Below are 14,693 nucleotides of genomic sequence, written 5' to 3' on the forward strand. Positions count from 1 at the left end.
AGTTTATTAAGTATTGACGGTTCAAGTGGTGAGATATCTGAAAACACACAATGACATGAATCCAAAATGCACTGATGATTGTGCTGTCAAACAATGAAACTACAGGTATATGGAATCTATGAACAGGTTGTGGGGGTCCCTGCTTCATCTCTCTCTCAACTAGGGGGTCCTTGGCCTGAAAACGTTGAAGACCCTTGAACTATGTATATGGTCTCTGTCCAGTTGAAACCTCACATGTCCCAAACTGTGACTTTTCAGGATTTCAAATTCAAAAGCAGCATAGTAGTGATGCGCGGGTCAGGTTTTTTTCATAACCCGCACGACCCACAGCCCGCACGAAACGTAACCCGCCCGCGCCCGCCCCGCAGAACAATATACAAATCAACGAATCCGCCCGCCCCGCAACCCGCATTTAAAAAAAAGATGGTATATCATCTCCAGAATAGCTCATCTGTATACGGCTCTTCTAAGTACCCAACGTCGCTTTACAGAAAGGTTTACAGTAGCACAATATTGTCATGGGCTAAATAAACAAACGTGTTGTTCAAATTGGGGTTTAGCCTAAAAGACATTCATTCAAAGACGTTCATTCTCTCTGGGGCATCGTCGGGGAAGAATGGCGTTTCAGGTTTTATGTCAATCATATTTATACAGCGCAGACAGCAAAAGACGGACAATATTACATTCTGTTGGTTGTTGATTCACCAGATTGGAGAGATGGGATCATGGGAGCGACTCGAGGTGGGCGCATGGTGATTTTCCGATGGCCTTAAAGTCCGAGTGACTTAAAGTCCGAAAGGCTGTTCAATTTAGTAGCCTATATGAGAGCGGAGACACACAGGAGGAGGAGAGAAAGAGGAGGAGAGGCGGCTGACTTTGGATGCGCAGCATGTGATGTTTAAGATGTTAAACTTGGTCTCACACATCACACATAGGCCTATGAGTGATTACTTTGTTTGATTTGAAAGCATGATGGATAATAAAGACCTGGATGTTACCTCTTATTGTGTGATCCAGGATGGATGCAGTCAATTTGAAGAAATAATAATCCAGCATGGACAATAAGAAAGCACTGGCCTACGTTTTCATTCACTTCTTGGCTGAAAATCTATTCTATATAGCAGCCTATATGTCATTTTATAACCTAGTTTAAACTAAGGGAGGCGGGAGCTGCTCGACTCTTTTCAGACGAGCGCTGACACAATTGAGTGCGAGAGCTTAATTGAAATGACCTACATAATATATGCGCAGTGAACTGGAATTATATAATTAATTATTTGGGAGCAGGTGTGTAAAGATTCTAATCTATAAACATCTCAAATAGCTTTTATACTTTTTTTAATTCTCGAGGCGAGCGTGGTTGGTTCATTCAGTCAAAAAATCCGTCTCACTTGCGAAAGTTGTGTTTCAAATCGTATCCGTTGACTGGCTGGTTATAGTCTATAACTTACCCGACACAAAGTATTTAGCTATAAACGGACTTGTGTGGATGACAGAGACACATACGGTAAGTGAAATCCTGCTGAATTGTTTGTGCATTCTTCTGCTGTGCTCACGTTGTGTCAAATGTTGGCAAAATGCGGTTCGCGGGCCCAACAGGAGCGGAATTCACCCTTTGTCAAGTCCCGCCCATTGTCCTGCCCCTCTCCACACCCATTGGTTGCTTTGACTTGGAGGGACATTCAGTGGGACATTCCATCCACTGCCATGTTAATTCAGTTGCTTCATATTGTTATTCTGTGTGCTCAATTCTAATTTCAAACTTTGTTTCAGTCAATTGGAGCTGCTCAGTGGCAGCATAGTGAATCAGCATGTTTTTAAATGTTTTTATTTCTCCAAAAATTATGTTTTAGCTAATTCAGCATAAAAAAGGCGGAACCAGGGCGGGACAAGGCAGATAGAGCATGCTGGTTGGTCAGTCAGGGACCAACCAGGAGGCTAACAAAGGGTGAATTGGGACGGTCCTCGCACCAAGGAGCGGAGGAGAAACCTCGCTCCTCTCTGGCGCATTTTAAAACATGCTCGCTCGCTCATGCTCGTATTCAAACATTATATTCTTATTCTTATAGGACTACTCTTATTAAGAATAAAAGGCAAATAAGAACAGGTGATTATTCTTATTTATTTTTTGCACATGAGAGTGGTGATAATCCGCCCGCCCGCCGCCCGCCAATATTGAGTCTCAAACCTTGACCCACCCACCCGCACGCGGGCGGGTTGGCGGGCGGGTGGGGGCACCGGGTCGGCCCGCGCATCACTACAGCATAGGGAAGCAGATCTGCGGTGCTCAAAGCGCATAGCTTCGAGACGCCGCGAGGCGTTGTGTGCTTGTAGATCGGCTGTTTTCACTAGTTTAAATAATTTTTTTAAATGATAAATGCAAAACAAACAGTTTTGGACATACAAGGTTTCCACCCGACAACGACGATATAGGCTATAGGCTTTCCAGAAAAATACGTTGAGGCATTCGTGTCGAATCGGCCTCGGATCGTAACGGGTTAACCCTGCAAGACCCGAATTAATTTCTACTGGCCAAATTTTTTTTTTTTAAATCAGATGCTGTTGTAGGAGTCCTAATCACAGGAAAATGTAATGTTAAAACATTAATAATGTTTTTGTAAGGTTTTATGCTCTAATTTGCATTTTGGGGATATTTTTCACAACATTAACATATGCACGTGTTCTAGACATTCTAATGATCACGAGAAAAAATTATGTTTTAGTGAGGAATAGCTTCAGTTAAAAAGTGAGATGTTGTTCGTCCAGACGCTGGAATTTCAACTTCTCTGGGAGGTGTGAATGTCAGCCCCTGTGGGGGGTATTTATATGCAAATATGGTGGCCAATGGCATTGTAATACTAAACAATAAGATTTAATGGTGATGTTAATGTGAAAAAAGAACAGGAAAACTAATTATAACATTTAAAAAAAAAATGATTTAAAAAATGTTGCCAAAAAGCAACGCCGGGCCTTGCAGGGTTAAGCAGGGCACTTGGCTCGTCCCCGGGGAACGAGGAGGAGGTGGGGGGGAGGGACGACGATTACAGCGAATGAGAGTGTTTTTTACGGGCGGCGGCATACGGCCCGGACGGTCCGGGGGCCGTAAAGTGGCGGGACCCTGTGCGGTGCTGGGCGTACGCTGGCAGATTGATAGGGTTGGCAGGGGGGAACACGTGGGCGCCGGCGGGCAGAGGGCCACAACCGGTGAGCCAGAAATATCAGGGCCAGCAGAGGACAGCCAATAAAAGGCCGATAATGGAGCCGGGGATGATAGCTGGAGAGTTCTGGCTTTTTTTCTGGCTTTTTTTTATGAAATATGCTAATTTCGGTGCCAGCTGAGTCGTTTGATGGGGAATGAGCTGTGTGAGTGTGTGTGTGTGTGTGTGTGTGTGTGCGTGCGTGCGCGTGTGCGTGTGCGTGTGCGTGTGTGTGTGTGTGTGCGTGTGCGTGTGCGTGTGCGTGTGTGTGCGTGCGTGTGCATGTGTGTGTGTGTGATGTCACTGATAGCACTGTAGAGGATGGAGACAAGATAATGGATCCTTATCTCTCTCTCTCCCGGTTTTACCTTTCTGTCTGTCTGTCTGTCTGTCACACCCCAATAGTGGAAATGGCCAGGATGAAAAGTCGTTAACTTTGGGAATGAATCGTGTGTGTGTGTGTGTGCGTGCGTGCGTGCGTGCGTGCGTGCGTGCGTGCGTGCGTGCGTGCGTGCGTGCGTGCGTGCGTGCGCGCGCGCGTGTGTGTGTGTGTGTGTGTGTGTGTGTGTGTGTAATCCTATATGAAAGGGGAGGTGAGGTGAGCAGACTTGGCTTCTATTAGCGATAACAGCATCAGAGAGGCTCACAAAACAAAGACCCCGCCCCCCCACCCCCCCCCCCCACCCTGCGGGACAGAGGTTTAGTGAATCCCATCGTAATGGAAAGGACCTCCGACGTGTCCCCCCGTCCCCCCCCCCCTTCATCCCGCCATGTTTCCAGTCCAGAAAACAACCTCCGGAACAACAGAGCAGGGGCGTCACAAGGGGTAGGAAAGTGGGACTGAGTTACTGGGGCCCAAGGTGTAGGGGCCCTAATAACTTTATCTATTGAAAAATAGCAGATATACAAGCTCACAGCGCAGCACCGAGTGCCGCGCTGCGAGCTTGTAGATCTGCTATTTTTGAAAAGTTGTGACAATGTGTGAAAATCTTTGAATATATGTATTTTTTAAGCGAACATTTCTAACTAAAATTTTGCTTCTGGGGGGTCCCTGGAACTAGATCGGGGTCCGTGGCCAAATACATATCATCTTGGGGGTCCTTGACATAGGTTTCTTGCACGCTTTTTCACGATTTTTCAAAAACAGCAGATATACAAGCTCGCAGCGCGGCACTCGGTGCCGCGCTGTGAGCTTGTATATCTGCTGTTTTTCAATAGTTAACATTCATGGGGGGCCCCGCAGTGAATCCTTGTACCCAGGGCCCAGAATTTGGTGTGACGCCCCTGCAACAGAGACAACGGGAGCTTAACCGTGTTTAACCCCCTGCAGCGCCCGTATCGCGGAGAAAGCTTTGATGCAGGAAAAGAGTTTGCTCGACAAGCTCACAACACGCCACCCGCAGCTTGTCGATTGGTTATTTTCCTGCGAAGGTTTCCCCGCGATAATGTAAAACTGAAAAGACGCTGGCATAGAGCCCTGCAACCTATGGGGTTCAACCCGTTGAATAATACCTAAAAAAGGCCTTCTAACGGTTTTCTGAAAAAAAGACTTTTTTCTATCTCAGTACGTGGCGCTCAAACTTTAATGTCAAGGACCCCTAGAATTATATTTATCGTGGAACCCCATCTCAAAATAGGGTATTTTGTTCCAGGGACCCTGAGAAAGGAAAGATTTGAGTTACAAATCTTGGCTTTAAAAAAAGATATATTCAAAGATTTTCAAAAACGTTCAATATATAAAAAGAAAAAAAATAGCAGATCTACAAGCTCGAGTGCCGCACTGTGAGCTTGTATATCTGCTATTTTTAACAGTTAAAGCATAAAAGAATGGTTAAAGCGGTTCAAATCTAAAGCGACACGGGTGCCGTTCCAGTTGGTAATGGATTTTTAAGTGGTTAGAATTGTGATTAAAGCCGCGTACCCGCAGCCTTCTCTTCCCCGGGAGACAGAGTTGTCACCGCCGCGTCGCTTTGTGTGCACGTGAACGTGTTGCCGCGTATGTCTGGCATGTGATTTATCTGTTATATATATATATTATGGCTGGGCAATATATCGAAAATGTATACATATCGACAAAGGCGGCTTGAAATGAGGTATTGGTGTACGTGTCAAATTCATTAACAGACACACTATGCATGCACGTAGCACATGCAAAAACGTGCAAAAAAGTGTGGTTATTTCAATAAAACCATTGTTGGAAAATGGGCATTGAATTTATTTATTCTATGTGTACTGTGCATTATCTGGGTTAGGCAGGCAGTGGACCTAAACATGAAAAACATTAAAACTATATAATGCAATTGTTTTTAATAATATTGTGAGTAATATAGACATCGAGGTATTCAACAATGTTATCGAATATGGAAGGTTTTCCCAATATCGCCCAGCCTTAATATATGTATACCCTATATCAGTGTTCCCCAAATAGTTTTCCCCAAGGTCCGAATTATGTCTAGGGTACCAAGCAGAGGGCCACAACATTGCAGGGGGCGACGGTGGCGTTTCCGCTACTCCAGCAAACAGTTCAGATATCTTCACTGTCGGGCAGAAACTTTGTATCTCCAAGTTTCAAATGTGTACGTTTTTTGGTAAAGCAAAGCCCTGCTTCATCATACAAGATCGTCGCACAAAACTAGTGAAAACAGCAGATCTACAAGCACACAACTTGTGTGCTTGTAGATCGGCTGTTTTCACTAGTTTAGTAAATTTTTTAGATGATACAAATACAAAACGAACGGTTTTAGACATACAAGGTTTCCACCCAACAATGACGATATACTAGTGTTGTTGCTGCTCTTATACTACTACCATTATTACTGGGGTTGGTGGGGGCCAGACAGTAGCCCCCCGCGGGCCGCAAATGGCCCGCGGGCCGCCTATTGGGGAACCCTGCCCTATATGGTAATGCCATATACGTCCTGAGCTGCAATCGGCTCAGTAGGAAATCTATGGACTGAGTAGAGTGGCCATGCACAACGTTGTATAGCCTCAGGGCTACCTGAGGAGTCGATCTTTTTTTAGCACTCAAAGCTAAAAAAAAAAGTCAGATCCCCAGGTCTCTCTCTCCCACGTAGGAAACCAAATACCAACGGCACCACTGATGCAAGAGAGAATCAACTCCTGGCCAGGGGAGAGATAGGATAGGCAGTATCAGTAGGTGTCCTGATAACGCCTCAATAGAGTAGTAAGCTGCACAACTGCATGTGTACAGTACTAGTTATCTATATTAACCAATTACCTAAGTATGCGAATGACTCTCAGATTCTATCTCCATTCCAATCTGGTTTTAGACCCAATTTCTCGAAAGATTTACAAACAATGTATTTTCCTCATTTCAAGACAGTATGCTCACAGGGGCAATATTTATTGATCTCACCAAGGCATTTGATTTAGTCGATCATTACCTTCTTCTCGACAAACTGTATTCCATTTGGTCTCTCGAGACAATCTCTACTTTGGTTTAATTCACATCTCCACCTTAGATGCCAGTGTGTTTCATTTCAGGGTAATTAATCTGAGATCATGGAGAAAGGAGTACCCCCGGGCTCTTCCCTGGGGACTTTGCTGTTCTCCATCTTTATTAACGATTTGCCCATAATTTGTTCTGATTGCCAAATTCAATTATATGCCGATGACACAGTCATCTATTCCTCCAAGCCTGATATCTTACAAATTAAGTGCACACTACAGGCTGACTTCGACTTAGTTCAAAGATGGTTCTACCTTAATAAGCTGCTACTGAATAAGAAGAAGTCCTTTAGTATGCTTTTTTCCACTAGACTTTTACCCATTACAGTTTGCAGATGGCACTCCACCTGAAAAAGTGGTTGAATTCAAATATTTAGGCCTTTGCCCTGACCCTCAATTGTCATTCAAGTCCCATATCACTTCTGTTGTGCAGAAAATACATTTCAGCCTGAGAGTATTGTATCGATCCATCAACTGTTTCTTTCACCCTTCAGGTCAGGAAAAGAATCATTACACAGCTAATATTACCAATCCTAGACTATGCTGACATTATTTATCAAAATTGTCCAATTAATGTCATTTACCACAATCTTTGCAGATTCATCTTGAGGTGTCCCTATAGAACCCATCACTGCGTTATGTATGAGTCACTTAACTCATTTAGTGCCCCTGAAATTAACGGATTATAAAGTCCACGATGCCACCTTCAGGCTGCATTCACTCCCGTTATCTTATTTTGAAGGCCAGAAGTCCACAGCGTAAACACTTCCGGTCTGACGTCATCGCGTCCTGCGCCGGAACCGATCGTTGTTTACGTGGTGTCATGGCGGATCGGCTCGGAGCTTTTCTCCATGTGCTTTATAAGCGAGCATCTGCCTCCATCTTCGCTTCTAAAGTGTAGTTTTGAGATAATGGACATTAAAGATGAGATCCCCCGTCCACCACAATGTTATGGGATGACTATTTTGTGCTCGTGGAGCCGTGATGATGAGAAATCAGCTACGGATTTCGGCTCCGGACCTTCCGCCATTGTACTCGGTAATATATCCGCCGTTACAGTAATATATTACTTTTCACGAGTATACTCGGGATTGGCACTCCGGGTACTCGAGTACTTTTCACGAGTCTTCTCGGGATTGGCACTATATGAGTAACTGGTTATCCCCAATTCCAGAAGACTGTCGTTTGTTTTCAAAGGCATACATTTTAATTATGCACACTTTCTCAAACAATACTTATTTCTATTCAGCTCACCATACAACCTGTCATACTGAGTATACCTAAAAAAATATTTTCATTGTGATAAACGGGAACTTAAAATGTATGCTACGTTGTTTCCGTTGATTCAAGCCGGAACACAATCGATTGATTGACAATTAAAAGAACCGTGCTATGCAAACAGACGCGGCCCACCCATCTGACTCCTTAACACTTTGTAAGCCACGGGGAGCCCTTAATGTTAAAACCGTAGTATATCGCACATCCCAGCAAGGAGTCTCAGCCGCGCCGTACTTTCCCGGACTTTGTCATTAAAACCGGAATAAATGATTTTGATCTGAAAATCGGTGATCGTCTAACCTTCCCTAGTCACCGCTCGTCCATCGGTGGCTCGTGGCTGCTCTGACATGAAACAGAAGTGACTCTCATGGCCTCTCCTTCTTCAGCCTTCCTTCCTCCTACCCACTTCTTGTTTGGACGTTAGCTCTAGCAGAGCTGGAGTGCTAGGTGCTAGGCTATCCAAAGTGGACACATCGACTGTTCAGTCACTCCTGGACTATATGCATGGATCGTTATGTGCGCGGATCGCGCACGGCGAAACGCACGGGGAGATCGATGCTCGGCCAAAACCACCATTCTATCCCAACGGAGATCGAGAAAATCACGGTGAGCTAATGACCTGGGGGGAAAAAAAATAAGAAAAAACAACGGCGCTGTCCAAGAAGGAGGGGCGGCGGGCTCATGTTTATAAACATAATATTATGTCTCAGATCACAATACAATAATAGAAATTTCACGGCTAATCTACCAACCACCATTCTATTTCGGACGGCAAAGGGTTAACATGCCAGTGGAATGGTGAAGTGGTCAGATGTGTGGGCCTGCAGCAAACTCTTTTGAGCTTTTCAAAATAAGGTCCTGATCAAGAGAAGGCCGGGCAACCCGACCCAGCTTCACACCACACAGCCTTTTATTCATTAAAACAAGTCCCAGACCGCAGCTCTAATTGATTGTTTTTGCGCTCTTATGTGCGTGGCCGTTCACCCTGTCGTCTGCTGAACAGGGTTCAAAACCATTTAACTCTGATCTTGCAATGCACTTTGTGAGCCGTTGTGGATAAGAGCGCCTGCAGACTGAATTCTAAAGTGGGTTGTTTGTGCGCGTGCGTGCGCGTGCATGTGTGTGTGTGTGTGTGTGTGTGGTTGTGTGTGTGGTTGTGTGTGTGGTTGTGTTTGTGTTGCGTGCGGGACAAGCGTGCACATAAGTGTATACCGAGGCTACACAGTTCAATGCTCACACATCTGTAGTTTGTGTGGGTGTGCGTGCATGTGTGCGTGCGTGCGTGTGCGTGTTTTGGTCTCTGGAGGCGCAATAGAGTTTTCCCCTTCTCAATTATGTTGTTGCAACTGGGAGAACATACTTCTCTCTTCTCTCTCTCTCTCTCTCTCTCTCTCTCTCTCTCTCTCTCTCTCTCTCTCTCTCTCTCTCTCTCTCTCTCTCTCTCTTGGCATCCGTCCTAAGCCTGTTTATTTCCCCCCATCTTGTCTCTGTCCTCCAGAAAGATCTCCGTGTCCCCTAGAAAGATGCTCCGTCTCTCCTCTCTCCCCTTGTCTACCTCTCCTCCTCCTCTCTTACGTCCTCCTCCATCTCTGCCTCTCCTCACCCTTTCTCACTCTCTCTATTTATCTCAAATCCTCTCTCTCTCTCTCTCTCTCTCTCTCTCTCTCTCTCTCTCTCTCTCTCTCTCTCTCTCTCTCTCTCTCTCTCTCTCTCTCTCTCTCTCTCTCTCTCTCTCTCTCTCTCTCTCTCTCTCTCTCTCTCTGGAGTTGTACCCCCTGTGAAGTAATGTTATGTGTAACCACAAATTATGGAAACAAGCCTGTAGGGCTTTTTTGGGGGGGTTTAGCACCATTGTATAATCGTACCACTGTACTACATGTACAGTGTGCTGTACAGTGTGCAGAGTGCTTTATTCCCCCCTTAAGTCAGGATATAACGTTTCCCATTGTAAACCGTAGCGTGCGGTCTGTGGCACCCGGCAAAAACTCAAATTCCCATAATCCTTCGGGAGATGTAGTCACCTGGAAATGGAAACCTCAGTTTACTGGCACTGCAATGGATTGCTGTGAAGGAACATGGATTTATCTTGTATTCTATCTCCAGATCGCGTTCTTGATTAGCACAACCTGTGCCAAACTCATTCAGGAACGAGTTAAGGGCACAGGGGGGGGGGGTTGCTGTGCCAACTCTTTCTTACCTCGTCCACAGACAAGGTAAGGTTACCATGGTTACCAGGTAAACAAACGCTTGCTGCGGGTGCTGGTGAAAGACGCTGGTGCATACGTCATGATGCAACGCATACGGAAGCAAAACGGAGCGTCCATGCTGCAAATGACGCCAAAAAGGCAGAAGGCCGGTCTTTTTCAATGTTTCTCTTCTGGTTGAAAGAAAATACGAACGCATCACCGGTCCGGAAGTAATGGGATTACATTTGGACTAGTGGTACATACAAGGAGCCTCTGGAATAAGGTAAAAACACTGAACAACTCTGTCACTGAATTAATTAATTATATACCTAAAAACAAAAGTGTTAATAAAGTGTGCCATCAATCAAGCAATTCCGCAGCCAATCACCTTGTTGTTTGACAGCAGGTTCATGTGCATTACCCGAGCATTAAGCCTTATTCACATTCCCTCTGTGCAACGGCGCCGCTTTGCCAGAAAGTCCTGACGTGACACGCTGTTAGCTTGTGGATCTGCTCCTGTTGGCAAGCACCCTACACCCTTCTGCCGTCAGGGTATAAATTAAGCCTCACACTTTGTGCGTCTCCCTGGATAACAGAGTCTGATAAATGCCTAATTTATAAATGGACTTGAGATGACGGAGCTGGGTCCAGTGGCAGATTCAGAGTTATAGGAGAGAGGGAGACACTATTGTCTAGTATGGTGCCACAGCTTTGGTGACACACACTTGGCCCATTTGTCAAACCGACCGGCTAGGGGTGCATTTTGCTAAGAGATACGTTATATAGTTTCATTTATTTGTCAATTAATTTTCTACATTGTTGACTTTAATTGCGGGCTCGCTGAAAGCGAGAACACTATGTTATCTTCATTATTTATCTATCAGTCAAGTTCTCCTCAAAAAATGACGTAATCTATCAGTCAAATTCTCCTTAAAAAGTGACGTAATCCATCAGTCAAGTTCTTCTAAAAAATGACATAACCTATTACGTCAATTTAGTCAAGTTCTCCTCGACAGTACAAAGGCAGGGCCCTTAGCCAATGAGGTGCAGGCAGCCAAAGGGTAAATCGTTGTGCCCATACATGGTGTTACATGCGAGCCCACACTGTTTCGTAGGAACAGTATTTCTAGTTAAAAATTTAACTTTTCCCAAATATGACTGACATCATAGATATCTGACCACATGATCATAGACCACATGACACTGACACAGTATCCATAAATGGCATTCCAAGATATGGGCTTATATTGATGACACAGAGATCTCCATATATGGCCATTATTTATTAGTGAATACATTTTCCGCATTGACTTCAATGGGGGAAATTCAAATGGTAAGAAGGAATTAAAGTGTCATGGCAACACACTTGCAACTTCCAATTGCATCTTTCTAGTTATTATCAGGGGTTTAAAGTAACTAACCAACTTAATTTCACTCAAGTACAATTTTAGGTAGCTTATACTCACTTGAATATTTCCCCAGTTGATGTTCATAGTTGTTTTCTCCAGTACAAGTATGTGACTGTTTAGTTACTTAATACAAAACATACATTAACAATTCAATGATTTTGCAACCAGAGAGAGTCTAGAGTTTGGGCCGCTATGCGGCCCTCGCATGAATGTCGCACTGCTGATCTGAGTAATATGGCCAATTGGCCATATATGGAGATCTCTGTCAGTCCTTGTCCCTTTTATGCCCATATATGGATATCCCTAATATCATCTGTATATGCCCATATGGTCATGCTGATATTCCCATATATGGAGTTATCTGTAATGTGCCTTATATGCCAATATATATAGATATTAGGGGTGCAACATATTGAACCGAATATCGAATACCGAACCGAATGACCCTGTACCGAACCGAATGACCCTGTACGGAACAATACAATACAATACCACTCCACATCCACATTCCCCTGGAACCCCCTCAAGGACCCCTAGGGGTCCGCAGAGCCCACTTAAAGAACCACTACCGTAGAGGTCGGGTACCGTATTGTTCAAAATTAAAACAAAAAAATACGTAGTTATAAACATACATTTATAAATCAAGGACATTGCAGTTTATTTTTTGTATCGAAAAGTTCCTGCCCCCTTTGTGCTCATAAATGGAGCCGACTGATTTGTTTGCTGATGTCATGACGACACATTGGTTAGACAACACACTCATGGTGACATGAGCGTGACGACTTGGTCCGCTCACCCTCCAGCCGGTCGGTTCTCCCTTAAGCCAATTTTAATATAGGATACGGCATGTTAATCTAGCCAGAGGCATATAATAGTGATTCACATACGATTGTAATAATCACTATATATATAGTAAAGTAATGAAGACATTGATAATGCATCACCAATTACAAGATAATACTATGATTGTGAAACAGACCATTCTGCATAATGAGCATGTAAGTATATTGTATATGCCGGTGCTTTTATATATTATTCAAGTACATTTATTCATGCAGGATTAAAGCATTTCTATGTATTCTTTTTGTTTTTGCTTGTAGATCTGCTATTTCCAAAGATGTTGTACTTTTACTTTTGGTGCAAGTATAGTTTGATGCCAATTCTGTAATTTTGGAGTTGTACTTGTAACAGAGTATTTTTGCACTATTGATAGTTTTACATAAATTAGACCCTAGTCAAAAAACCTTGATTATATGCAGACTAAAATCATTGAATATGTGGGCAAAAATCCTTGATTTTGCGATGAAATATGCGCGCGTTTATGTGATTTTATGCGGTAAAATATGCGGTTAGTTCTGAAATATGTGGGCGGAAATATGCGATTATGCTGCCTTTTTGAAAATATGTGACTACCGCATAATCTGCAGCATTTGGCTAATTATGTGGGAAATCGCATAATCACATTTTTATGGAGGGTCAAGTAAAACATGTGTGTACTTTTTCCACCACTCCACCACCATTTACCATTTTGTAATTGAGGTCAGGAAATATGAAAAAAGCCACAAAAAATACATTTTTATTATTAAGTCATAAGACCTGGTACTAAATATTATTGTCCAATGAATACAATGCAGACAACCACTCGCTCACACTCCCCATGAAAATTACATAAGAATCAACAGAGAAAAGTTTGGTACACCCTTTAACCAGGTTTTTACAGCTTTTGTCCTGTCTAATAGCCATGGGACGATAATCGTCATTATTGTTTATCGCGATTAAAAAGGCTCACGTCAATCATATCACCTGAGATTTTAATTCATAGTAAAATTGTACTTCGTCATACACTGGAATTGAGTTTGGCTCTGTACTTTGACTGCTTTTTCCCCCCGTCTACACCGAATCTCTTTTTCGTTTACCGCGGTAATATTGTATAATAGTTTCCATTCAATCTGTTTATACGTATATCCTCAACACTCCTTGCAAGACCACCTGTTGAACACCGGCAACGTCCTATTTAGGGTTAGCGAAAAGGCAAAAGAATGGTAAAAATGAAAACTATACTAACATAAACAAGTGTGTGCGTGCGTGTGTGCATGTCTCTGTCTGAGAGTGTGCGTGCATAGGCGTATATTGTATGCGTGTGCGCATACATGCTTCTTCCGCAGGCAAAACATGGCACAACGCGATAATACCATACAACAAACAACGATGACAACAAAGTATCAAATCCACGGCCCGGGGAAACAAACACACAAACAACAGGCAACCTTTTTGAACGCGTATTACAGCATACAGGAGAGCGTATAAAGCAAGTCAGCTCCCTCGACAAAGAAACAACAACAACAATCCTTTTCTCGCCGAAAGCCTCAATTTATTCCTCAACCTGTCTGTTTATGCAAAGTCAATAGACTGGGACCTTCAATTCAGCATATCACCCAAAGTGCATTGACTCGCAGTTCATGCGCATTTGTCAACGGGCACCAGACGGGCCCCCGGAGGGGATGTGGGTTTGATTGAGCGCAGTCGCGGCCGATGTAGAAGTTTCCCCTTGATGAATTTGGCCTGCGTTTTAAATGCCCTATACACACACACGCACACGCACACGCACACGCACACACACACAGTGTGCCTCCCTTCAATGTCAGCCCACTGCGGCCAAAACGAGTCTATTATAAAACACACATTCTGCCATCTAGTTACCGAGGCCGGTCCTTTTCACTTATGACGCCTCAGACTGCTGGATGGAGGAAAAAAAAAGAAAACGCTTGGCATTTCCGATCAATTCCTCTTTAGGTAGAGCGGTGCGGAAGTGTCACAATAGCCCGGTAATTGCGGTCGAAAGAGAGGCGCCAGGCGCCCCATGCATGCGTGCAACAATGCCTTCCATGAGCGCTCGTTCCGATGTAATGGCTGAATGGATCGGTAACACCTAAGGCTCCATCGCCTCTTTTTTCTTTTTGTTACTTCTTCTGTTCTTCTACGTTGTGCCCGCGATTGACGGGCCTTTATTTTGACGTGGTTTCACACAATCAGTCCTTGGACACTGCCGAGTCTCGACACGGGGAAGAAAAGATGAGGGGGGGGGGGGGGGGCGGACGACGACTCCATGTTGGGGCGAAGGGTTGTTTTTATGGATCGGCCGACTTTCCGAGGGA

The sequence above is a fragment of the Nannobrachium achirus genome, assembly GCF_963921795.1.
Source record: "Nannobrachium achirus genome assembly, chromosome: 19".
Taxonomy (NCBI): Eukaryota; Metazoa; Chordata; class Actinopteri; order Myctophiformes; family Myctophidae; genus Nannobrachium; species Nannobrachium achirus.